At 38.2% G+C, this 26,674-nt stretch overlaps 1 protein-coding gene across 8 annotated transcripts in view; it reads left to right on the top strand.

Moving 5' to 3' along the window:
* tun (tungus) overlaps positions 1 to 26,674 on the top strand; it is a 328,073-nt gene that overhangs the window by 39,590 nt on the left and 261,809 nt on the right. For 2 of the 8 annotated variants that reach the window (XM_067775128.1, XM_067775136.1), the window contains exon 1: positions 22,826 to 22,946. The exons of 1 other annotated variant lie outside the window; for it this stretch is intronic. The gene's annotated coding sequence lies outside the window, so the exon portion shown is untranslated. Of the gene's footprint in view, positions 1 to 22,804; positions 22,997 to 26,674 lie in introns of those variants that run through there. 5 more of the 8 variants (XM_067775129.1, XM_067775132.1, XM_067775134.1 and 2 more) reach the window with 5 other exon arrangements.

Genomic DNA, 26,674 nt, shown 5'->3' with positions numbered 1-26,674 from the left:
GTTTGTTACTTTTGTAAAATTTATATTTTACAAGTTATATTAAATTATTATACATAGAAAACGAGTAAATTAGAATAATTAATTATTTACAGACCAGTAAATCCAAACATAACATATAAATACTTTCAGTCTACGGAAAAGGCACCCCGGAATTCTAACAAAAGCAAGAGCTTAAAGAAAAACCATATGGGGTGCAACAACCAAAAGCCCTTGTCTAATGAGATATTAGCACCTGATTGACGCACTCAATTGACGGTGGTAAAGAATAAATAATATAATTAAAAAAAAAATTTTTAGTTAAACGGTTTTATTGAAATCAATACTTACAATAAGTAATAATACTACTAAAAGCTAGAAAATAATTAGGTAGGTCCTAGGTACTAGTCATCACACTCCTATCAATCTAGGGCGTTTATCAGACAATTATATAAAAGCGTTGGACTCGTCAAATTTCTATTGATAGTCATAAGTAAGACCAACTCAAACTCAATGAGGTTATGCTACGTCTCACATTTTTAGAAATTGTACGCGCCCAACGCTTTTATTTAATTGTCTCATCAACGCCCTAGATTTATAAGGAGCGTGATAAATTGTACATACCTAGGACCTAGTTCATTATTTTCTAGCTTTTAGTATTATTATTATTTCATGTAAATATTATTTTGAATAAAACCGTTTAACTTAAAAATTTTTTTTTATTATTTTTTATGTATGTATGTACATATGTATATATTAATATTTATGCAGTAAGAAAATTTAATCAATCTTATATATGTATTTCTTCTGTACTTGTGGTTGTATTTTAAAATAATAACAATCGATTAATTCGGGGATGTATCCTACAATCAATGTAAGAATACAAGTACATAAGTACGTTTTATTTCTATACTCCTACAGATGCCGTCTTAAGCTAATTAAATTTAACGAATATGTTAAAGATAAACAGACGTTTAAATCGGATATAAACACTTAATACAAAATCTTTATGATGTCAACCCTCTTAGCTTCGAGCAGTGTTGTTGTTCAAAATTTAGTGCACTACCCCCAACTATGGTTTTGAAAACAGATAGAACTTATTAAGTACACGCTTTTTACTTTTCTCTATTTATTCATTAAATATACAGTCATTGTACACACATCACATGTTCGTTCTCAAATTAACAAATATATTCAACTGGGCAAATGTTAACATAATAAAAACAAGTAAGGAAGGCTAAGTTCGGGTGTAACCGAACATTACATACTCAGCTGAGAGCTTTGGAGACAAAATAAGGGAAAATCACCATATAGGAAAATGAACCTAGGGTAACCCTGGAATTTGTTTGTTTGACATGGTTATCAAATGGAAGGTATTAAAGAGTATTTTAAAAGGGAGACGTCCATGGCTCTAAAGGTGGACCAGGCGTGACTTTAGAATGTGTTTGTACGATATGGGTATGAAATGAATGGTGTTAATGAGTATTTTAAAAAGGAGTGGGCATTAGTTCTATATGTGGACGCTTTTTCCACATATCGCCATAAAGTTGGACCAGGGGTGACTCTATAATGTGTTTGTACGATATGGGTATCAAATTAAAGGTATTAATGAGGGTTTTAAAAGGAAGTGGCCCTTAGTTGTATATGTGTAGGCGTTTGCGAGATATCGACCAAAATGTGGACCAGGGTGACCCAGAACATCATCTGTCGGGTACCGCTAATTTATTTATATATGCAATACCACGAACAGTATTCCTGCCAAGATTCCAAGGGCTTTTGATTGCGCCCTGTGCAGAACTTTTTCATTTTTTTCTACTTAATATGGTAGGTGTCACACCCATTTTACAAAGTTTTTTCTAAAGTTATTTTGTGCGTCAATAAACCAATCAAATTACCATGTTTCATCCCTTTTTTCATATTTGGTATAGAATTATGGCATTTTTTTCATTTTTCGTAATTTTTGATTTCGAAAAAGTGGACGCGGTTATAGTCGGATTTCGGCCGTTTTTTGTACCAAGATAAAGTGAGTTCAGATAAGTACACGAACTGAGTTTAGTAAAGATATATCGGTTTTTGCTCAAGTTATCGTTTTAACGGCCGAGCGGAAGGACAGATGGTCAACTGTGTATAAAAACTGGGCGTGGCTTCAACCGATTTCGCCCATTTTCACAGATAATAGTTACCGTCATAGAGTCTATGCCTCTACCAAATTTCAGAAGGATTGGTAAATTTTTGTTCGACTTATTGCATTAAAAGTATTCTAGACAAACTAAATGAGAAAGGGCGGAACCACGCCCATTTTGAAATTTTCTTTTATTTTTGTATTTTGTTGCACCATATCATTACTGGAGTTGAATGTTGACATAATTTACTTATATACTGTAAAGATATTAAATTTTTTTTTTAAATTTGACTTTTAAAAAAATTTTTTTTAAAAGTGTGCGTGTTCTTCATCCGATTTTTCTAATTTTTTTTTTAGCACATATATAGTAATAGTAGTAACGTTCTTGCCAAATTTCATTATGATATCTTCCATGACTGCCAAATTACAGCTTGCAAAACTTTTAAACTACCTTCTTTTAAAAGTGGGCGGTGCCACGCCCATTGTCCAAAATTATACAAATTTTCTATTCTGCGTCATAAGTTCAACTCACATACCAAGTTTCATCGCTTTATCCGTCTTTGGCAATGAATTATCGTTTTTTTTCGGTTTTTCGAAATTTTTGATATCGAAAAAGTGGGTGTGGTTATAGTCCGATTTCGTTCATTTTAAATAGCAATCTGAGATGAGTGCCTTGGAACCTACACACCAAATTTCATCAAGATACCTCAAAATTTACTCATGTTATCGTGTTAACGGACGGACGGACGGACATGGCTCAATCAATTTTTTTTTTCGATCCTGATGATTTTGATATATGGAAGTCTATATCTATCTCGATTCCTTTACACCTGTACAACCAACCGTTATCCAATCAAAGTTAATATATAAGAATTCATGAGCTTAACACCGGCTTATAATAATTGAATTTCAATTATTATGTTTTCTAAGAGAAACTGAAAAGATAGAAACATTTACTGGCATATTGCGATTGACCATTTCGAAAACCGCCAACGTAATATACTCTGTGAGCTCTGCTCAACTGAGTATAATAAACAACTACAAGGAAATTGTCTGTAGTTAGTTTAATACGCCAAAGCTGTTTGTTCAATTTTTAGTATACTTGAAATTTTATTAGGTAATTTGCCCAAAAAGCAAATAACCTTGATTAAAAAGTATTGTTATTCCGCACATCTAGAGGAAACAGCTTTTGTTTGTTTTTTATTCACACAATAATATTCGAATATATATAGAGCCCAAAAAATTTAACTTGCTTCACTTTAAACTTAACAATCGACGGAAAGTGTTAATATAAAATGAATTTCCATAATTCTTTCGCCATCCTGTTTTTCCTCCTTAGCTGTGTTTTGAATAATACGAACTCGCAATATCGCGTTATTGGTGGTAGTGATTGGAATATCCAGGATAGTCCGTACTTGGTATCAATAAATTTTAACGACAAATATTCATGCGTTGGTTCTTTAATCACATTTTGGCATGTGGTTACAGCTGCGCATTGCCTGATAGAAGTAAAGGCGTATGAGATCACCGTTGTAGCTGGTGTATCCGACTTACGTGAACACCGAAATGGGCAAACTCGCAATGCAATGCGTATACGTAATGCACCTAATTTTGATCCGATAACGCTGGATATGGATATATCTGTGATTAAAGTGAGTGAACCCTTTGACGAGTGTGACACAATAAAAACAATACCACTTTGCTGTACTACATTAACATTAACCCCGCGCACAGAAATGCGAATAAGTGGCTGGGGTTGGACAACTCCAGACAATGGCGGCCTTTCGTTTATACTCCAATCAACTGTCTTGTACGTATTAAAAAAGGAAGAATGTGCGGCTCGTTATGCGAGGGCAAAAATATTTTTAACAGAATCAATGATTTGTTCTGAAGCTAAGGGAGCTGATACGTGTTGGGGAGATTCTGGTGGGCCGGGCGTTGTGAATGGACAACTTTGTGCTGTGGTATCAGCTGGGCCATCCATTTATATCCCCATTTTTCCGACTTTATTTACAACTATAGATAATGAAAATGTTCGAGCTTTTCTAAATTCAGAACAACAAAATTAATTGTGTGCAGAGTGGGAGTGTTGTTTACAAATAAATGTTTATAATTTCGATTTAAAAAAAAGAATGGTTGTTTGCAATTAAAGTGTGACGCATGCAAATGCCTTAGGTTGTGAGATAAAACTTTAATGATATACTTAAAGTTCCATCATTAATGAATAGAACATGTTAAAAAAGAAAATTACGAAAAAAGTAATTCAAACTTGACGTATCCATAACGGTATAAAACAGTTGATCCAACAAACCATATGGAAATTAATGTATTTGTTATTGATAACGTACGACCTTGTCATAACCTTACCAAAACCAATTATTTAGTTTTTGCTTTTCCACCATATCGATAATCTTTAAATTTTTGCTAATTTATTCACATTTTGGAGTTATGTATTATTATACTCAGCTGAGCAGAGCTCACAGAGTATATTAAGTTTGTTCGCATAACGGTACCCCGTAACGGCATAAACTAGTCGAGATAGATATAGACTTCTATATATCAAAATGATCTGGACGAAAAAAGAAATTCATTTAGCCATGTCCGTCTGTCCGCAAACACGATAACTTGAGTAAATTTTGAGGTATCTTAATGAAATTTGGTATGTATTTTCCTGGCCACTCATCTCAGATCGCTATTTAAAATGAATACTATACTATAACCTTGCCCACTTTTTCGATATCGAAAATTTCGAAAAACCGAAAAAGTGCGATAATTCATCACCAAAGACGGATAAAGCGATGCAACTTGGTAGGTGGGTTGACCTTATGACGCAGAATGGAAAATTAGTAAAATTTTGGACAATATGCGTGGCACCGCACACTTTTAAAGGAAGGTAATTGAAAAGTTTTGCAAGCTGTAATTTGGCAAGTTAGTATGTAATGTTCGGTTATACCTACCCTTAGCCTTCCTTACTTGTTTGTTTTGAGATGTTTTAGCTAAGTAGGTGAGCTAATAATTGTGTAGCTTGTTAGCAGTTTAGATGGGTTGGCACAAATCCCCAGCTGAACCCTCCAAGAGGGTGCCGACTGGTAACGGACACTACAGTATTGAGCCTGTGCGATGTCAGGACGGTGTCCAGCTAAGATCAAAGAATCAGGGCTGTGTGCCTGACTCATTAATGGTCTGGTTGTACGGAAATGATCCTTGATCATGTTTTCTGGGGTATCTTTTTCTATTACTTTTTCTCTCTCTTTTCTTTCTTTCCTATTTCCTTTCCCTCTCGGTGGCTGGATCAAGGCGTTATGCCGATGATCAGCCAGGATGGGGGCCTCTAAATAGCCCAGTCGGGAACGGAACCCTCCTGGTACCAGGTTGTATGAAGACCTTACCCACGGTGCCCAGTGCTATGCATAGTCATTTAAACCGCCAGACGACGGCAAAAAAAGGGGACGGTTCAGGACCAGTGGCGATGCCGTGTCAGAACCATCTCTCCAACAAAACTTGCGGCAGTAAGACAGGGCTAAGGGGTGCTCTCTGGTATACTCCTGGCACGAACAGAGAACGCAGTGGCTGTGCAAAATGTAGCCTCGGTTGAAACTGGCGTGGTCCACCCCCCCGACACCCACGGCCTTCACGAAGCCAAATAAGCGGCCACTCCCCAGTGAAGTTGGACACAAACACAGGAGGGCGGCCACAAAAATGTTAACTCGATCCGCACGAATGCCAGACCTCGTGAGTAGAGCGGAAAGCGACAACGTGGGAGAAATCCTTGTAGAAATCAAATGGGCGAAAGAGGTGATACCGGACTTTCGTCTGGCAGAAGAAAGGGAGCGACAACCGGCAACCAAAAGAGCAAGGCCTTTTGCAGAAGTTGCCAAAGACAAAAGTCCTGCCAGGGTCCTTGACGAAAATCAGGAAGACGGCGCAGTCAAGAAGGAGAGCTGGACATGGGTGAAGAGCGAGCTGTCCAACATTACCCTGGACGTGCTTATGCGCAATCCTGGACCGCCACTGGTATGCAAGGACGCCGAGTGATTCCAGGGCAGCATCAAAGTTGTGGCATGCGGAGACGAGAGGTCCGCATCTATCTACAAAAAGGTGACAGAATCCGTGGGGGAAGTCTACCCTGGAGCGAAGCTCAGGCCGGTTGACTTCAAGGATATACCGTCACGGCCACGAGCAAGGGTGCGGCTACCGGCAAAACCAGCTGAACCGGAGAGGATACTGAATATGATAAGGATCCGCAACCCGACGCTGCCAGCCGCCAACTGGAGAGGGTTTTCAACGTGGAGAAATGGGACAGAGCCACACGTCAGGCTGTCCTTCTATAGAATAAGTAATGGCTAACGGTATTGCAGAAAACTGGAGGCGAGATTAAATATGGTCTAAACACCGTCACCATGAAGGTTTATAGTAACGACGTCGACGCCGCTACAAACTTGGCAGCCGAGGTGGAGCTAGAAGATGAGGAGAGCGACGGGGGCGTAGATATGAAGGCAAATGGGGTGAGCCGGATACGTTGCACGACTACACCTCGTCTACCTCATCCATAGGTATAGGCGAGTTACACCTACAATACACGGAGGAGGAGCTTAGGCTGGAAGATGCGGCTAACTCCACGCTCAAGGAGGGAGCGATAGTGTGCGAGGATGGGCCTCCAGATAAACCTGCGCCACAGTAAAGCAGCCTCCGCTGCACTGCTGCTCCGACTGGCATCTAAAGGGGCAGCTGATATTGTCCTCATCCAGGAGCCGTAGGTGGTAGGACAAAACATTTGCGGACTCAAGTCCACCACACTGGTTAGTTGTGGCAACTCGGGAAAGGCTAGATCGTGTATACTTGTTAGTACCAAACTTAATGTTTTGTTTCTTCCCGCAATTTAGCGATCAAGACACAACAACGATCAGCCTGAGCTTAAGTATGGGTCAAATCAGGCTATCATCAATTTATCTAGCCCATGCCAAGACGGTGCCGACAAAGACCGTCAGGAAGCTAGTGGAAGCTACATCAGGTGCATTGATACTGGAAGGAGACGTAAATGCGTACCACTCCACCTGGGGAAGTAATGACGAAAACGAAAGGGGTGAGTTATCTTTAAGGACCACTCATTCTCTGGCCATCGTTACATCCAATTCGACTTAGACTTGGTGAAGAAACAGAGTGCTGTCGCAAGAAATATTAAAAATACAAACTGACAAGAATACAATAGGGAACTAGTTAAGATATTGACACTTGAGAGCGTACCTGAAACGCCAGGCAGCATACCAGAACTGGAAAGACTGTTAAATAACTTCACGGTGGCATGCCGTAAGGCACTAGATAAAGTCTGCCCCAAGAGAATTCAAAGAGATAAAAATAAGCCACCATGGTGGAATTCACAAATCGAAAACCTTTGCAGGTTAAGTAGGACGGCTTTCAATACAGCTACAGCCTCTGGCGATGAGCAACATTGGCGAGATTTCTATAGCAGCATATAGTGTCTGAAGGGGGGAGACTCAGGAAAGTACTTTGCAGATATGCTAATACGGCGCAGGTTGCTGGCAAAGGCCTGATGGTTCGTTTACCGAAACTGGGGAGGAAACCCCCACCTGCTGATGAATACACATTTTCCAGGTGCAACTAGGAACGAACCAGGGGATTCACAAATCTTGACACAAGTAACGGTGCAACATATACTGCACAACCTAATTACAATCGTTTGAACCATTCAAAACTCCAGGGCCGGAGTTACACCTATACAACTGCAACAATCACTGGAATGCAGCACTAACTGGCTATACGCTATAATAGGAGATGTCGTGGCACTTAACCACATCCCGCGAACATGGAATAGATCTAGGGTGGTATTTATTCCCTAGGCAGGCCGAGCGTGCCACGCGAAACCAAAAGACTTGAGACCCATCAGTCTATCTTCGTTTCAACTAAAGGTGTTGGAGAGGCTGATGGAAACATATATCAGGGAGGCAATGGATGACCAACTCTCTGAAGCACAATACGCCTATATGGAGGGAAAATCAACGGAAACGGCATTGCACGAAATTACATCGTGCAAAGAGAGATCATTCTTCTTCAAGGAATACTGCCAGGGAGCCTTCCTAGACATAGAAGGAGCGTTGAACAACATCAAACCCGACGCGATCATTAAGGTACTGACTGATCTGGGCATCGAATCTTAGCTGGTGGGGCTTGTGCACCAATTGCTGCTATGCAGGGTAGTACAGGCAGACCTTGCAGGGGTATCGTTGAGCAGCTTCGTCAGTAGGGGAACTCTCCAAGGTGGAGTCCTATCCCATCTGCTGTGGGTCTTGGCTGCTGGGGGACATAGAGGAGGAGAGGGTCTGTAAAGTTATAGCATATGCTGACGTCCTTACCTTGGTGATAAGTGGGAAGTTTCCACAAACTCTCTGCGATATGATGCAGGTGGAATTAAGAAGGGTCGAAGCATGGGCCGCTGATAAGGGTGGGGCGTGTACCCAAATAAAACGGAACTGGTGCTCTTTACGAAGAAGTACAAGATAACCTCTCCCAACTCCGGTGCTTGCAAACACTGTGCTTAAGTTAAGTCAGTCCGCCAACTATCTTGGGCTCACACTTGATAAAAAATTGAACTGTACACAAAACACCACGGAACGTATCCGTAAGGCCACGGTTGCCCTCTGCACATGCAAAGGGGCAATTGGACGGAAATGGGGTATGTCCCCTATGATAGTGCATTTGATATACACGGCTATAGTTAGGCCAATATTGCTGTACGGGGTGGCGGTATGGTGGCCCGCCCTGAATAAATCTTCGGGGAATCTTGTTCTTCAAAAGGTGCAAAGATCTGCACTACTATGCATAAGCGGTGCCATCCGTACAGCACCAGCGGAGGCTATAAATGTAATACTGAACCTACTACCCATAGATATAGTAGGCATAAAATATGCAGCATGTGCAGCTATTAGGCTGAGGAAACTGACCACATGGTCTCACTGCAACCATACTGAAATTCTTAACAGATTCTGCATACCAAAATTTACAGATTTCTGCAAACCACATACCAACTTTACCAAGGGATACGAGATATTAATCCCTGGAGGGGGCAGTGGGTGAATGACCCAGATTGGCCCACTGGCAGCATTCAGATCTACACAGATGGATCTTAAGTGGATAACAGCGTCGGAGGTGGTGTCTATTCGGAACGATTGGACATGCAAAGATCGTTTCGCCTCCCGGATCACTGTATCGTATTTCAGGCCGAGCTTGCAGCCATACAAGACGACGTAGACTGCCTTAGTCAGAGGGCAGTCTCTCAAAAGCACATTTATATTTTCTCAGAGAGTCAAGCAGGACTGAAAGCCCTTGACGTAACGTAACTTAACGTGATGGCTGAATAGTTTACTCTGCATCTGGTATGGGTTCCGGGACATAAGGGCATACCAGGTAATGAGATGGCGGATGAGCTTGCAAGAAAGGTAAGGAAATGAAATAAATATTTTAATCGTAGGTAAATTTGCATGATTTTGATTGTGCAGCAAGCATTTTTTAAATATTATCAAAGCTATGGAGCAAGGCATGATATAACAATTTTGTTGTCAGCTTTTAATAATGATATTATTACAGAGCGGTATGCCTCCGAGAAAGCACGTTAGGCAAGTAAGGAAAAAAGCACTCGGGGCATATGCCAAGCCAATGCAAGGTTCTTTAGAACACTTTTTTTAAGTATTTTTGCTTCTAAGGGTACAGAAAAAATGCAGTATGATGATGAGTATTGTTACATTAGAGTAAAATTTGAATTAAGAACTTTTTCTGGGTTTCCTAAAGCCCTAACCATGCAGCAAAGAGAAAATTATATTTTGCAAACACTCCCGAGCCTCATCATAATTCTCAATTAATTCACACTTAGCTGCCTATGCCATTTTATCTACTACGTAACAATTCACTACAGCTTTCATGGCAGGAGCACAATGGGAAGCCAAAACTTCTCCTTCCTCTGCTTCTCAATACGGATATCGATATGATAGCTAAGGATTCTAAGACGGCGCCTCTTCGTCCATACGCGCAACATAACCTATCCAGCGAAGGCTTTCAATTTTTATTCGTTGCACTATCTATATATATCTTTGTAGAGCTAGTATAAGAGACTTGTGAATTAACTATTTATTACCTACTCAGGCTGAACTATCACTTCTTGACAAGAGTTTTTCTCTGTTTTATTTCCAAGCTACCATTGTTTTCACTGTCAGTTCGGGCTCCCGAAGCCATTCTCAGTCTCGAGTTTATTTCTTCAACAGTAATGTAGTTGCCAAGGCTCAAATGCGTCGATTAATTCTTGGACGACGGCAAGTACTACATCTTGTACTCCTTTTTCCACTTTTATGCATGTATATTCAATTCAGATAAGGCCGCACTTATTTTGTTAAGACCAATGACATCAATCCCGCCAGGAATTTAAGCTCTAATTATAACTTTAACTATCACAAAAGGAGCCACCTTGCCTCGGGGGGTCCTTCGCAATTCTTATGGAGCATGTCTGCAAATTATCGTCCTCCTCCTTTTGGAGGGGTTTTTAAAAAATAATAAGAATTTTGTATGGTTAGCTCAGACAAACTCAGAAACCAAACTGCCTTTATTTTCCACAATTGCTCTTATTTATAACTTAATTTAATATTTACAATATAAGCGTTGCATCGGATTTGCCCTTGGAAACCGATGCGTGAGAAGTGGAATATTTATTCAATGAAATGCCAGTGGCTTGAGAAATATAATCTTTGTTTAGTCTGCTTACTGAAATGCCAGTGGCTTGAGAAATAAAATTTTTGTTTAGTCTGCTTACTGAAATGCCAGTGGCTTGAAAAATATAATCTTTGTTTAGTCTGCTTACTGAAATGGCACTGGCTTGAGAAATGGAATATTTGTTTATGATTGCCATAAGGGCACTGTGGGAAGTGTACTGTTAACTTACAACTGAGCTGATAAGGTCCGATCATTTCGTATCTTTCAACTTTTGTTGCAAGCAAAACATAAGAATAAGAATTTGACTTTTATTTTGGCTATTAAGGTGCGTGCACACTAAGCGGCGCGACATGTAGCGGCAGCGGCGCTTCACTTTTTTTCCTATTTGATCAACATTGCCGCTCATGGCCACGCCGCGTAGTGCTGCTGCCGCTAGGTGTGAATTCTTCCATAAGAATACATGCAAATAATATTTTGAAGCGCAGTGTAGTGCAGCTCAGTGTGGCCTTAGCTTTAGTGCTCTCAGACTGATCCAATCACAAGAGGTTTGCTCGGCTGAAAAATTTTTTGACAATTGCAGCCATTAGGGCTGACTACATTCACGACGGCGGTGTAGCCGCCACATCTGTCATATTATTTTTAAACATGTTCTTATGAGCGTCGTTATTTTCGGCGTGACAGAGCAACACGACAATCAATCACGAAAGTCGTTGTAGCCAGATTAAACCTAATTCTATTTTTGGGAAGCGACAGTAAGTGGCGTCCTTTTTATTTTGTCAATAAAAACTAAAATAGAAGTAAATAACAGATAATAAAAGCTAATCTTTTGGACATTCTTTAAACATAATTAATATTTTTTTCTAAATTTTTCGCTTCTGTTTGCTGTAATTTATATTGGTGGCTGCCGCTTTCAAAGTAATTAAGATGCCAATGCTTGGCTACGGTTGTCGTCAAGCTTTGCTTTATTGTGGTTGTGGTCTGTAGACGCCGTGTTGAATGTGGTCAGCCCTATTTTGCTCCCAAATCGAGTTGACATTCATTAACTTTGTTGTTTCTTTGCGATTTTCGGAAAAATTGGTAGTAGAAATAGAAAGCAATCAGTGTGCAAATACCCGATAAGTACTGAACAGCAGAATTCATTAGAACATTTTTTTTTAATTTTATAATGTATATATTAACCATGGCTTTCGAAATCCCATGAACATAAGAAGCCTAAAGCCCCCATTACTGATACTTAGCACAGACTTGACTTGACTTGGCGTAAACTTGGCAACTTAGCCACGATTATACTCCACTTGGCGCATAAAATCTGGCATCATAATCAGTGTTGAAATTTATTTTTAAATAAATGTCAATTTGTATGACAAAATGTCAAAATGAAATGGAAACAAACAAATGGCATCTCAAAATGTAAACGTCACTTAGAACTTACATAGAAAATCAAAATTCAACAGATTTCTAAGTCAAGTTAAGTTTTGAGTAATCAGTAACATGCAATGTTCATTTAACAGAACTGTAAGTGACAGTTCGCAAGCCAAGTCTATGCTAAGTATGAGTAATGGAGCCTTAAACCAATTTAAAATTCATCGTTCAACATCAAAAACTCGACTAGTAAATCTTTTCACGTAAAAATGTAATTAGTAAATAATGGAGATGCCATAACGAAATGTACTCATCGAGCGTGTTAACTTATTCATTCCTTATGTTCGGAACATTCGTCTGCATTTAAGAATTTCTGGAGTCGTTTTATATTTAAAATATTATGTATATGTGACCTGAAATCATGAAACGACCCTATTGTGCGAAAATACCGTTTTCACTTTTTGAGTGATCCTTATAGGAAATTTAACGCTCTTTCCAATGGAATAACCCGCAGTTTTCTAACTTTATAAGTTTTTTCACATACGATTTTTTGAAATATTTTGATCCATACGCCACCTATCGAAGTTTTTTTGTTATTATTGCATTGTCATCAGGTACTGGACTATATTCCAAGTTTCAAGTTTGTAGCTTTTCGGGAAGTTAATTAATCTTTAATTACAAAATTCGTTCACAACGGCCAGCCGCTACACAGAGTCAAGCTAAACAATAACTTTGAACGCATTTTTCTCGAAAACTTGTTTTCGCACAATAAGGTCCTTTCATGATTCCAGGTCACATATACTTATTTGGAATATTCGGACCACGTGAGGTAGTATTAAACGAACGTGCTCAGAATATTCTTAATTAGCGGTTTATCCGGAACACTTCCATGAATACTTAAACGAAAAGAGCTTTCCGAAATTTCAAAAGAAAAAGGTAAATAGTCCCTGTGTAGCAGGACCGCAATAAAAGCTTAACCCTTCTTCCAAAGTCAATGCCGGAGTCTAAAGTTCTAAGACAATAAATCCGTTTTCTTTAATTTTTTTGTCAGTTCATTGCGGCTGCTCAGTAGAGTATCACCCCATGCCGGCTGCCAGTTCGAAATCATCCTATCTCAAAATACCTTTCAAAAATTTCCCATTTCAGGATTTGTCACAGAAACGCCTTATATTAAAAATAGGTTGAGGAACGCCTTATCGTAGAATAATTTTCATTAACTCCCTCTTATGTCAAAATCCATTGAACAACTTATGTTCAGATAGGGAGTTTTTGAAACAAGTTTTGATATAGTGTATTTTTGAATAAAATTCTGACGTACGACATCATTCAAACAAGTTCTGAAAGGATGACCAAACCAGCACAACTCAATATCAATTCACGAAATATTTAATAGAAAATTAATTACTTCCCTCAAAACCTGTTGGCATTTACAAATTTATTACCACTACTTATATACTACTAAAAGGTACATTTCTACTAAAATTTTCGCTGAGGGGTATTGAATTAGTCCCCTTTTTCCTTACTTCGTAAAAGCAACCAGTCCAGATTTTTTAACTTGGGAGTGTCAAACCTCTGTCATCATTGGAGAACAAACCTGTAGTAATTGAATCATGCTTTCAGACTTTGCAAGTAAAATTATTTTTCCCACTCGTTGAGTTTTCCAATGTTTTTCACAACTAAATTGCTCATTATATCAAAAATTCTCAGCCCAATTCTAAATATTCCCTCGGAATTTTGTTCTCGCGGATTTTTTTATTCCCGCGGAAAAATTCCTCAAATTCTTTTTGGGGAATAGGAGGAGGCCACCGTGGTGCGATGGTAGCGTGCTCCGCCTACCACACCGTATCCCCTGAGTTCACACCCCGGGCAAGCAACATCAAAATTTTAGAAATAAGGTTTTTCAATTAGAAGAACATTTTTCTAAGCGGGGTCGCCCCTCGGCAGTGTTTGGCAAGCTCTCCGGGTGTATTTCTGCCATGAAAAGCTCTCAGTGAAAACTCAGCTACCTTGCAGATGCCGTTCGGAGTTGGCATAAAACATGTAAGAGGAGCACGACGCAAATTGGAAGAGAAGCTCGGCCTTAGATCTCTTCGGACGTTACGCGCCTTACATTTTTTTTTTTTTTTTTAATTTCGAATTTTCGAAGTCAGCTGTTTTGTCAATTGAAATTTCGTTGCGCATTTCTTATTTTGTTTAAAACAAAGAAAAGTTTAATTATTGTTGCGAATTTGTTTCAAATTAAGAAATAAAATATAAATATTGCACAGTATTGCATTTCATGTGGTATTCACTGAAATGAGTAATGAATTGGTGCCACAGCACGTCAACAAAGGAGCATAAGAAGAAGCAGACGACTGGATAACACAAATCCGCCGGAGTTGCCTGGTTCCATTCAGCAAAGCAATTTTCTGGCGGCCAAGTCGCCTTTCGCCATATGCCAAAATAAGCCTTCTTAAAAAATCCTTGCGCAATTTCTGGATGGCTGCATCAAATATACCAAGAGCTCTTCCGTTGCTTGTGATATACTTTTCGACTTAAAATAAAGAATATTGTGGTAGAGTGTACATATTTTAGCACAAATTTATACAAATAAGTGTTCTTTCTTAAAAGAACCAATTTCCTTCCTTTAACTATTTCGATGCATTCCCTTTAATTTAACAAGTGAAAAAACTTATAAGTAATGGCAGAGAAATCTCCCTCTGACTCACATTCATAATCAGGCCAATTCTAAACAAAAATTCCGTGCGAGTTTTTTCCCTTCTCCCATTCCTCGTATTCTAAATAAAAATTCCTTGTGAGTTTTTTACTTCTCCCTTTCCTCCTATTCTGAACAATGTTCGAAAAAGCGGAAACCGGTTATGGGAGAAAAGTAGATATTATGAATGTGACTCAGAGGGAGATTTCTCTGTCATTACTTAGGATTGGTAATGAAAGGGAATGCATCAAAATAATTAAAGGAAATTGGTTGTTATAAAAAAGAACACATATTTGTGCTAAAATATGTACATTCTACCACAATATTCTTTATTTTAAGTCGAAAAGTATATCATAAGCAACGGAAGAGCTCTTGGTATATTTGATGCAGCCATCCCGAAATTGCGCAAGGATTTTTTAAGAAGGCTTAAATAGGTTTTGTCATATGGCGAAAGGCGACTTGGCCGCCAGAAAATTGCTTTGCTGAATGGAACCACGCAACTCCGGCGAATTTGTGTTATCCCGCCGTCTTCTTCTTCTTATGCTCCTCTGTTGATGTTGCTGTGGCACCAATTCATTACTCATTTCAGTGAATACCACATGAAATGCAATACTGTGCATTATTTATATTTTATTTCTTAATTTCCAACAAATTCGCAACAATAATTAAACTTTTCTTTGTTTTAAACAAAATAAGAAATGCGCAACGAAATTTCAATTGACAAAACAGCTGACTTCGAAAATTCGAAATTCCTATTCCCCAATTATTGTTATCGCTGGGAGAAAAGAATTGGAAGAATTTTTCCGCGGGAATAAAGAAATCCGCGAGAACAAAATTCCGAGGGAATATTTAGAATTGGGCTGAGAATTTTTTTCTGAAAGCATGATTCAATTAATACAGGTTTGTTCTCCAATGATGACAGAGCTTTGACACTCCCAAGTTTAAAAATCTGGACTGGTTGCTTTTACGAGGTAAGTAAAAAGGGGACTAATTCAAATTTTAGTAGAAAAGTACCTTTAGTAGTATATTAGTAGTGGTAATAAATTTGTAAATGCCAACAGGTTTTGAGGGAAGTAATTAATTTTCTACTAAATATTTCGTGAATTGATATTGAGTTGTGTTGGTTTGGTCATTCTTTCAGAACTTGTTTGAATGATGTCGTACGTCAGAATTTTATTCAAAAATACACTATCTCAAAACTTGTTTCAAAAACTCCCTATCTGAGCATAAGTTCAATGGATTTTGACATAAGAGGGAGTTAATGAAAATCATTCTAAGATAAAGCGTTCCTCAACCTAATTCTAATATAAGGCGTTTCTGTGACAAACCCTGAAATGGGAAATTTTTAAAAGGTATTTTGAGATAGGACGATTTCGAACTGGCAGCTGGCATGGGATGATACTCTACTGAGCAGCCGCAATGAACTGACAAAAAAATTAAAGCAAATGGCTTATTTTCTTAGAACTTTAGACTCCGGCATTGACTTTGGAAGAAAGGTTAAGCTTTTATTGCGGTCCTGCTACACAGGGACTATTTACCTTTTTCTTTTGAAATTTCGGAAAGCTCTTTTCGTTTAAGTATTCATGGAAGTGTTCCGGATAAACCGGTAATTAAGAATATTCTGAGCACGTTCATTTGATACTACCTCACGTGGTCCGAATATTCCAAATAAGTATATGTGACCTGGAATCATGAAAGGACCTTATTGTGCGAAAACAAGTTTTCGAGAAAAACGCGTTCAAAGTTATTGTTTAGCTTGACTCTGTGTAGCGGCTGGCCGTTGTGAACGAATTTTGTAATTAAAGATTAATTAACTTCCCGAAAAGCTACAAACTTGAAACTTGGAATATAGTCCAGAACCTGATGACAATGCAATAATAAGAAAGAAACTTCGATAGGTGGCGTATGGATCGAAATATTTCAAAAAATTGTATGTGAAAAAACTAAGAAAGTTAGAAAACTGCTGGTTATTCCATTGGAAAGAGCGTTAAATTTCCTATAAGGATCACTCAAAAAGTGAAGAACGGTATTTTCGCACAATAGGGTCGTTTCATGATTTCAGGTCACATATACATAATATTCAAAATATAAAACGACTCCAGAAATTCTTAAATGCAGACGAATGTTCCGAACATAAGGAATGAATAAGTTAACACGCTCGATGAGTACATTTCGTTATGGCATCTCCATTATTTAATAATTACATTTTTACGTGAAAAGATTTACTAGTCGAGTTTTTGATGTTGAACAATGAATTTTAAATTAGTTTAGGTTTCGTATGTTCATGGGATTTCGAAAGCCATGGTTAATAAATTCATCATAAAATTAAAAGAAAATTGTTCTAAGGAATTATGCTGTTCAGTACTTATCGGGTATTTGTACACTGATTGCTTTCTATTTCTACTACCAATTTTTCCAAAAATCACAAAGAAACAACACAGTTAATGGATGTCAACTCGATTTGAGAGCAAAATGGCTGCAGTTGTCAAAAAATTTGTCAGCCGAGCAAACCTCTTGTGATTGAATCATTGTCTGAGAGCAGTAATAGCCAAAATAAAAGTCAAATTCTTATTCTTATGTTTTGCTTGCAACAAAAGTTGAAAGATACGAAATGATCGGACCTTAGCAGCTCAGTTGCAGACATGCTCCATAAGAATTGCGAAGGACCCCCCGAGGCAAGGTGACTCCTTTTGTGATAGTAAAAGTTATAATTAGAGCTTACAATTCCTGGCGGGGTTGATGTCATTGGCCTTAACAAACGCGAAATAAGTGCCGCCTTATCTGAAATGAATATACATGCAGAAAAGTGGAAAAAGAAGTACAAGATGTAGTACTTGCCTCGTCCAAGAATTAATTGACGCATTTGAGCCTTGGCAACTACATTACTGTTGAAGAAATAAACTCGAGACTTTGAATGGCTTTGGGAGCCCGAACTGACAGCGAAAACAATGGTAGCTAGGAAATAAAACAGAGAAAAACTCTTGTCAAGAAGTGATACTTCATCCTGAGTAGGTAATAAATTATTAATTCACAAGTGTCTTATGCTAGCTCTACAAAGATATAAAGATAGTGCAACGAATACAAATTGAAAACCTTCGCTGGATAGGTTATGTATGGACGAAGTGGCTCCGTCTTAGAATCCTTAGCTATCATATCGATATCCGTATTGGGAAGCAGAGTAAGGAGAAGACAATCATCAGAAGACCAATCATACTCAAACATAGCTCTCATCACAGGAATAAATCGCTTCTATGCTATAAACCAATACAATGAGCAAGTTACTTAAGCTGCGACTAATTGCTCCGACACATAAGCAGTTTTTCATATAGATGAGTTTAACACATGCTTTTGCATTATGAGTAGTTTGCATGTATTTTTATGGAGAATGGTAGAATGAGCGACAGTGACGCCATCTGATATTGAAAAGTAGCCAACTCCCCAATTTTGTTCCAAGCAAGTCATAAGAAGAAGAATTTGACATTTGCTTTGGGTGTTGGCACACTTTGCAAGTGAAATTATTTTTCCCACTGGCTGGTAAATTTTCTAACATTTTCGCAATTAAAAATATAACCAGGCATGCTTAACCAACGAACCGATATAATTTCGTTATGATAATTAACGTTAATAAACGAAACAAAGTCATTTCGTTTCATTTATTAACGTTAAGAACATCAAATTTACGAAATGATTTTGTTTCGTTTTCTGCCATATCAAAACGAAATCAAATCGTTTATGTTGATTATTAACTTCAAACTATGCTGGCAAAGCTGATTGATGGCATTAGCCAAGCTTTGCAATCATGAATTTTGACAGTACGAACATTTCTCAGAGTATTTTTGACATTACAACCAACGAATTACACAAACAAATTACATGGAGTTTGTGTGTGTATGTTCGCTCGCTGTTACCACCTTACGGCTTCACCATGGCTATAGCATTGCCAGCACAATTCAAACATAAATTATCACGTTTTTGTTAACGTTTTTAACGTTAACGAAAGCTTTTCGTTTCGGTTAAAAACGAAATGCAATTTATCTTGATAATTTCTTTATCGATAATATTTCGAAGTGTTTCAGCGGAAACGGTGGAAATTTTTTGATAAACGATTAGCTTAACGTTAAGGTGCATCCCTGAATATAACAATCGAATAAGACACAAAATATGTTAGCAAGTATTTTTGTTGTATAGGGAGAATGTTTACAACAGTGCTTCGCGAAATTATTAGGGGGACTCATGTAACCGTATAAATGCCTTATAAAGTGTGTAAACGTATAAATTTATTTAGTGCCTATTCGAGCTGTCAAATTTTGTATGAAAAATCTTTTACACAATTTGTATAAATTTACGCGCACATTTCATTGTGTAAACGCGGTAAACTCAAAGGAATGCAAGCTTGTAGACATTACAGCAGGCATTTTCATCAGAAATCTCCAACATCAGCAAGTAAAGGCGTTTTAGTTTTGATTTTTCACTTAATTTTGACATTTTTTAATTTGTATAACAATCAAAAAAATTTTGTTTGGCAATAGTACAGCTGATAAACAATCAAGTTTATCAAGAGTATTACTAGGTGCGTTCATATAACAGCTTGTGTAAATGGATATAATTTTACACCTTATAAGTTTATATGCATTCATGAGTCCCCCTATTGTTTCGTTTATGTAGATACATAATGATTGATCTATGGATGTGAATTCACGTCACTGCTTAGCATCAGCTTAGAGACGATAGCATCCCTCAGTGCTGCTAACATTCGTTACAGTATTTTAATTGCCGAGCACACCCAAATAACATTAAGAGGTGACACTAAACAAACTTTTGAAAAATTTGTGCACAAATTCAGACAAGAAATAAATTTGTTTATGAAATAAATGTAATAAATGAGCACGCAAATATTTTCCTGTGCTATCTTCATCAGTTTTTTTGTATATATAAATTTACATGTATTTTTTTGTTTTGTTTACATGTTTTTTTAAAAGTGTCATTTCCGCGAAATGTGCTTTATTTGTTTTCCAATAAATTATGAATTGTTTTGTACAAATATATGTAAACTGTAGCTATTGTTTTCTTGGAAAAAAAATCTACCTCTACCGCTATTTTCATTTTTCGTCTACCAACATTCTCTTTTTAAAAGTCCGGGCACTGAATGTAGCCAAACGCAACCCAAAAAACGGACATCAAAATAGTGTAGCCAAAAAAGATTAAAAATTATAAAAATGCCTTTTTAAACAGCCCGATTCTAAACAAAAATTCCGTGTGAGTTTTTCCCTTCTCCCATTCCTCGTATTACAAACAAAAATTCCTTGTGAGTTTTTTCACTTCTCCTTTCCTCCTATTCTGAACAATGTTCGAAAAAGCGGAAACTGGTTATGGGATAAAAGTAGGTATTCAGCCCAATTCCGAAAAAAAATTTCGTGCGAGTTTTTCCCTTCTCCCATTCCCCGTATTCAATATAAAAATTCCTTGTGAGTTTTTTTCACTTCTCCATTTCCTCCTATTCTGAACAATGTTCGAAAAATCGGAAACCGGTTATGGGAGAAAAGTAGATATTATGAATGTAAGTCAGAGGGAGATTTCTCTGCCATTACTTAGGAGTTTTTTCACTTAGTATTGAGGGGGAATGCATCAAAATAGTTAAAGGAAATTGGTTGTTATAAAAAAGAACACATATTTGTACAAATTTGTGCTAAAATATGTACACTCTACCACAATATTCTTTATTTTAAGTCGAAAAGTATATCATAAGCAACGGAAGAGCTCTTGGTATATTTGATGCAGCCATCCAGAAATTGCGCAAGGATTTTTGAAGCATTTGGCATATGGCGAAAGGCGACTTGGCCGCCAGAAAATTGCTTTGCTGAATTGAACCAGGTAACTCCGGCGGATTTGTGTTATCCCGCCCGTCTTCTTCTTGTACTCCTCTGTTGATGTTGCTGTGGCACCAATTCATTACTCATTTCAGTGAATACCACATGAAATGCAATAATGTGCATTGTTTATACCTTATTTTTTTAATATCAAACAAATTGGCAACAATAATTAAACTTTACAATTTTTTAAACAAAATAAGAAATGCGCAACGAAATTTCAATTGACAAAACAGCTGACTTCGAAATTTCGAAATTCCTATTCCCCAATTATTCTTCTCCCTAGGAGAAAAGAATTGGAGGAATTTTTCCGCGGGAATAAAAAAATCCGCGAGAATATTTAGAATTGGTCTGAATATCTACTTTTCCCCCATAACCAGTTTCCGATTTTTCGAACATTATTCAGAATAGGAGGAAAGGGAGAAGCGAAAAAACTCACAAGGAATTTTTGTTTACAATACGAGGAATGGGAGAAGGGAAAAACAAACACGGAATTTTTGTTTAGAATCGGACTGTTTAAAAAAACATTTTTATAGTTTTTTATCTTTTTTGGCTACACTATTTTGATGTCCGTTTTTTGGGTTGCGTTTGGCTACATTCAGTGCGCGGACTTTTAAAAAGAGAATGTTGGAAGACGAAAAATTAAAAATAGCGGTAGAGGTACATTTTTTTCCAAAAGAAAGGAAAAATTTTATATCTGTCCGGAGATATTTGCAGTTAAAGTTGGTGATTTTCATGTGGTTGTTGTTGTGTTTGTACCCACCAAAAAAATTGTGCATCACCGTGGCAGTAGCCACGGTTATACCACACACCCGGACTTGGCATAGCAAAGCCCTGGGTTATTTTTTATAAGCGCGGCCGAAGGCCGCCAAAGCAGAAAGGTGTTCTGCGCAAAAATACTATGGATCCCACCCCGGTTTCGGAGGTACCCGCGGGTCTTTTTCCGGTTTTTGGTTAATATCTTTTGAACGAGTTAAAATTTTTATTCTCCGCCTTCGGATTATTAATACTGATGTCAAGACGCGTCGTTTGACACCTCTCCCGATATTTTTGGTAGCGTATTAGCAGTCGATCCCTCAACTAGGATATTACCCAGGAAAATATTTGCGTGCTCATTTACAACATTTATTTCATAAACAAATTTAGGTAATAGTCTAGTTGAGAGTTCGACTGCTAATACGATACCAAAAATATCGAGAGAGGTGTCAAAAGATGCGTATTAATCTCGAGAACACTAATCCGATGGCGGAAAAGAAAAATTTTATCTCTGTCCGCAGATATTTGCAGTTGAAGTTGGCGATTTACATGTGGTTGTTGTTGTGTTTGTACCCACAAAAAAAATTGTGCATCACCGTGGCGGTAGCCACGGTTATACCACACACCCGGACTTGGCATGGCGTAGCCAAGGGTTATTTTTTAAAAGCGCGGCCGAAGGCCGCCAACGCAGAAATGTGTTCTGCGCAAAAATAATATGGATCCCACCCCCGGTTTCGGAGGTACCCGCGGGTCTTTTTCCGGTTTTTCGTTAATATCTTTTGAACGAGTTAAAATTTTTATTCTACTGATGTCAAGACCCGTCGTTTGACACCTCTCTCGATATTTTTGGTAGAGTATTAGCAGTCGACCCCTCAATTAGACTATTACCCAAATTTATTTCTTGTTTGAATTTTTGCACAAATTTTTCAAAATTGGTTAGTTTGTTTAGTGTCACCTCTCAAAGTTATTTGGGTGTGCTCGGCAATTAAATATGTTTACCTAATGATCGCAGTATTTGATTTCAATGCGAACATATTGAAATGTTGGTAGCTTTTTGGGCTTTGGTGGTAGAAGTGGTAGAAAATGGGTCAAACAGTTGGTAGATCTACCAATCAACTGGTAAAGTCCATGCACTGGCTACAAAGAAAAATGGCAATTAAATAATATACCGCCTAAAAGTATGCAAACTTTTTTGTTCTCAGCATTCTGCTTTGTGTTCACATTCTCTCACAGCTTTTGTGCTTATAATCCACTTGTGGGTTATGGCATTCATTTTGACAACTGAACAGCTGATTAACCGATATGTGAGTTGTTGAACAATAAAAGTGTATACAATAAACCAGTTGAGTATTTATTAAATTTAAATTATTAAAGAAAAAGTTAGTTAAAATTGTAAGAAATTCCACTTTCTAGTGTAACATACCCTTAGTTTTTGAAGTGCAGTGAAATTGTGGTAATTAATTTTAGAGAAACATCAAGAAAAGTAGAAATGCAAAGCACGATGTAATAAAATTGACTGCTTTGCTGGCAATCGAAAAGGATTTTTCGTTATGTTTCTGTTTATTTGACTGTCGTGCTTGCTTAATTTAAATGAATTTCGTAGTTAAATATTAATTTTTGTTTACTTGAAAAAGTGCTTAAATGAAAAACTACATTTGCAATTACTAGTTGCACATTATTCGTTTTGTAAAATCGCACGGGCCGACAATCAACATACAAACACACAAGTACTCAACTGCACTAAGTCTGGGTAACACAGCACTGTGCTGTGTTATTGTGCTAACACTAAACATAAGAATATTAGTACCCAAATATAACTTTTTTTATTTAAGTAGCATTATTTAAATGCATTTTCTCGTCCTCAGATTAATTATAACTGGCAATACAAAAAAAAAAAAAAAAAAAAAGAACCATACGCAATTTGCAAAACAGTTGTTTTAGAACATTTTTTGTGGCTTCGTTGCGTTTAGGGTTAGTGTTTTTTGCTGGTTGATATTGTAACGAATTTGGGAAATTCCGCTTATTTGAAACCTTCTGCTAACGTTCGAACCACTAATCTGTTGAATAAATCACTCCAATATTCTGTATTGCAAAATGGTCTTTATATGGTCTTTACTTTGGGAGTAGTACAATTATACTTTACTTCGCAAATGATAGCGTGTTTAAATCAAACTGATTAGGGCTTGCTCAGCTTGCGCTGCTTTTATACTCTCTGTTGCTTCGTTCGCATATTTCTCCTAAGGTCTAAACGTTACACCTTCTAGAACTTTTGTATCTCCTGCTTGGTTACTATCTACTTATTAGAGATATACGCCGCCGATTTTGGTCGTTTTTCGCACGCCGCCGCCGAATGTCAAAAATATCGGCTTTTCTACTCTATTAAGACTGTTATATTTATTGCTTATGTCGAAAATTGGTCGGATATGGTCGAAAGTGGTATCAAGCGATGCGCATCACTGCTAGTTATACGAACCTAATTGCGAAATTGAACTCTTTCTAACTGTTCAAGAGTTATATAAAAAAGAGGCGTTTTCGATGTCAGCTTAACACGGACTTTGCATCACCCAATTCACCAAGTTATTAAAATAAAACACTAAAAGAAAAGTTATATAATAAATTTTTATGCTCACTTTGCATATTTTTTTTTTTCCAAAAAATTAATAATGAACAATGTATTCAAAAATAAAATGACCCAAGGCGAACATATTTTCAAGTTGTCTTCAAGTTGTTAAAAAAAGCAAATTACATAGCAGAAAAAAGTGCCGATTTTTAAAAAAAATTGTATATCCCGATTGCTAAAAGAATAAGCGAAATCAGTTATGCAAAATCCTTTAGTAGGTTCTAAGGGCATAAACACTCATTTGAAATGATTCTTACCTCATACTTAAGTTGCGGATATATGTACGTATAAGAAGGGTTTGAAAAATCACTTGGGCTTACATTCAAACATCTGTTGTTTATTTGCGAAACAATAAAATAGCATCTGAGGTGTTAATTTTGATTTTCACACTTCATCCTTCAACACCCAAGTCTCCCGGTTTGACATTTCCTAAAGCTGGCGGCCCTATCCAAAACTAGTCCCTTGGAGTGAATCACATTGATTATAGCCTATCAACCTAGTTTAAATATCACCTACACGTTACGGCTCCTTTCACAAATGTGAATACGTAGGCACATATATTTACCAGGTGAGGCTTTGTCCTTCGCAGGAACACTCAAATTGGTGAAGCAAAAGCTTTCCCAAGACAGTCGAACTAATGACCGTATGTGCTACTACCCTAACGTAGTGGACAGTCGAAATAGTCTTGTTGTTGTTGTTGTTGTTGTAGCGATAGGTTGCTCCCCGAAGGCTTTGGGGTGTGTTATCGATGTGATGGTCCTTTGGAGGATACAGATCCGGTAAGCTCCGGTAACACATCACCATTAAGGTGCTAGCCCGACCATCTCGGGAACGATTTATATGGCCACATTAAACCTTCAGGCCATGCCTCCCTCCCCACCCCCAATTTCTATGAGGAGCTTGGGGTCGCCAGAGCCTCGTCTGTTAGTGAAACATGATTCGACGCGGATAGGTGAGGTTGACAATTGGGTTTGGAGAAGCTGTATATTGCGCTGGCAACCTGAAGGGTTGCGCTACACAGCCCCTTGAATCTGGTATTTTAGTCGCCTCTTACGACAGGCATTCCTACCGCGGGTATATTCTGACCCCTTAACCCGCTGGGGGATCGAAATAGTCTGAAAACTGAAGCTACGCGGTCATCCATAATGAGCTCTTATACATGTTTCTGTGGTGTAGCTCGGCAGCATAGCGCGACCAAAGCATCCGTTGGAAACTCTTCGGAGCTACACCTAGGGCTGAGAGGAAAGTGACGTCGCCGAAGGTATGGGTTCGAAGTCGCAGTCATATTGCTTCTGTGCTGGCATATGGTGTGAGTGCCAAGAGGCGTGGTAGCGACTGGTGGTCGGGATTGCTACTGTTCGCACATCGGGATTTCTAAAAAACAACCGAAAAAACTGGAGGCGCCCTGTGCCACGAGAGTCATGAGTATTAATAGACCATTAATAGCAACCGTAAGTTGCCTTTGTGCGTGATCGCCAAGGGGCCACAAATGATTTAAAGAAATTGTGTTCGTAACGATTATTAGGACTTATCCCTAGGTGAAACTAAGCTTTACACGAGATATACAGACAAAATTGTAACTATTTTATGTATCTCTATTGCTTTTCAGCAGACGCAGCAGTACCATTTCAAAGACCGGGTTAGGTTCCCCCAGCGGGTTAGGGGATCAGAATATACCCGCGGTAGGTATGCCTGTCGTAAGAGGCGACTAAAATACCAGATTCAAGGGGCTGTGTAGCGCAACCTTTCAGGTTGCCAGCGCAATATATAGCTTCTCCAAACCCAATTGTCAACCTCACCTATCCGCGGCGAATCCTGTTTCACTAACAGACGAGGCTCTGGCGACCCCAAGCTCCTCATGGAACTTGGAGGTAGGGAGGGAGGGAATGGCCTGAAGGTTTAATGTGGCCACATAAATCGTTCCCGAGATGGTCGGGTTAGCACCTTAATGATGCTATGGTACCGGAGCGTACCGGATTTGTATCCGGCAAAGGACCATCACATCGATAACACTCCCCAAAGCCTTCGGGGAGCAACCTTATCGCTACAACAACAACAACAACAACCGGGTTAGGTTCGAAGCCTCTCTGGAGTAAGCGAACGAGGGACAATCCGCCCGCAAGGAGCTACTCCTGAAAATTTTTGAACGTTCTGCGAGATCTTGAGGCAAAAACCCCGGATCTTTCCGAAATGGCCAACACGTTGATTTCCTTAAATACATACAAACAAAACCTTTCCTAAATATTATTTGTATTATGTAACACAATAGTGTCAAAACAGTGTGTTAACACTACAGTTTTTGGACACCCATTATAAGAATACGCGGTTAGAGTGCTATGAAACTGTTTCTGGAACAACACATCAGCCAGTTTGTTCTTGCGTAGAAAACATTTTGATTTTAGTCGTCGACGCGGTCAGAAAAAACCTGCTAAACTTGCTAACTCCCGAGAGATGAATTCAATAAATTATTTCATTGCAGTCATGCTACACAGAGTTTGTGGAAAGTTGATGCTGTTATGGCAGCGAAAGTTTTCGGAAGTGTTATCGATGCCTATGATATT

The sequence above is a fragment of the Eurosta solidaginis genome, chromosome 3, assembly GCF_040869045.1.
Source record: "Eurosta solidaginis isolate ZX-2024a chromosome 3, ASM4086904v1, whole genome shotgun sequence".
NCBI classification, from domain to species: domain Eukaryota; kingdom Metazoa; phylum Arthropoda; class Insecta; order Diptera; family Tephritidae; genus Eurosta; species Eurosta solidaginis.
This window is presented reverse-complemented; position numbering and strand designations above follow the sequence as displayed.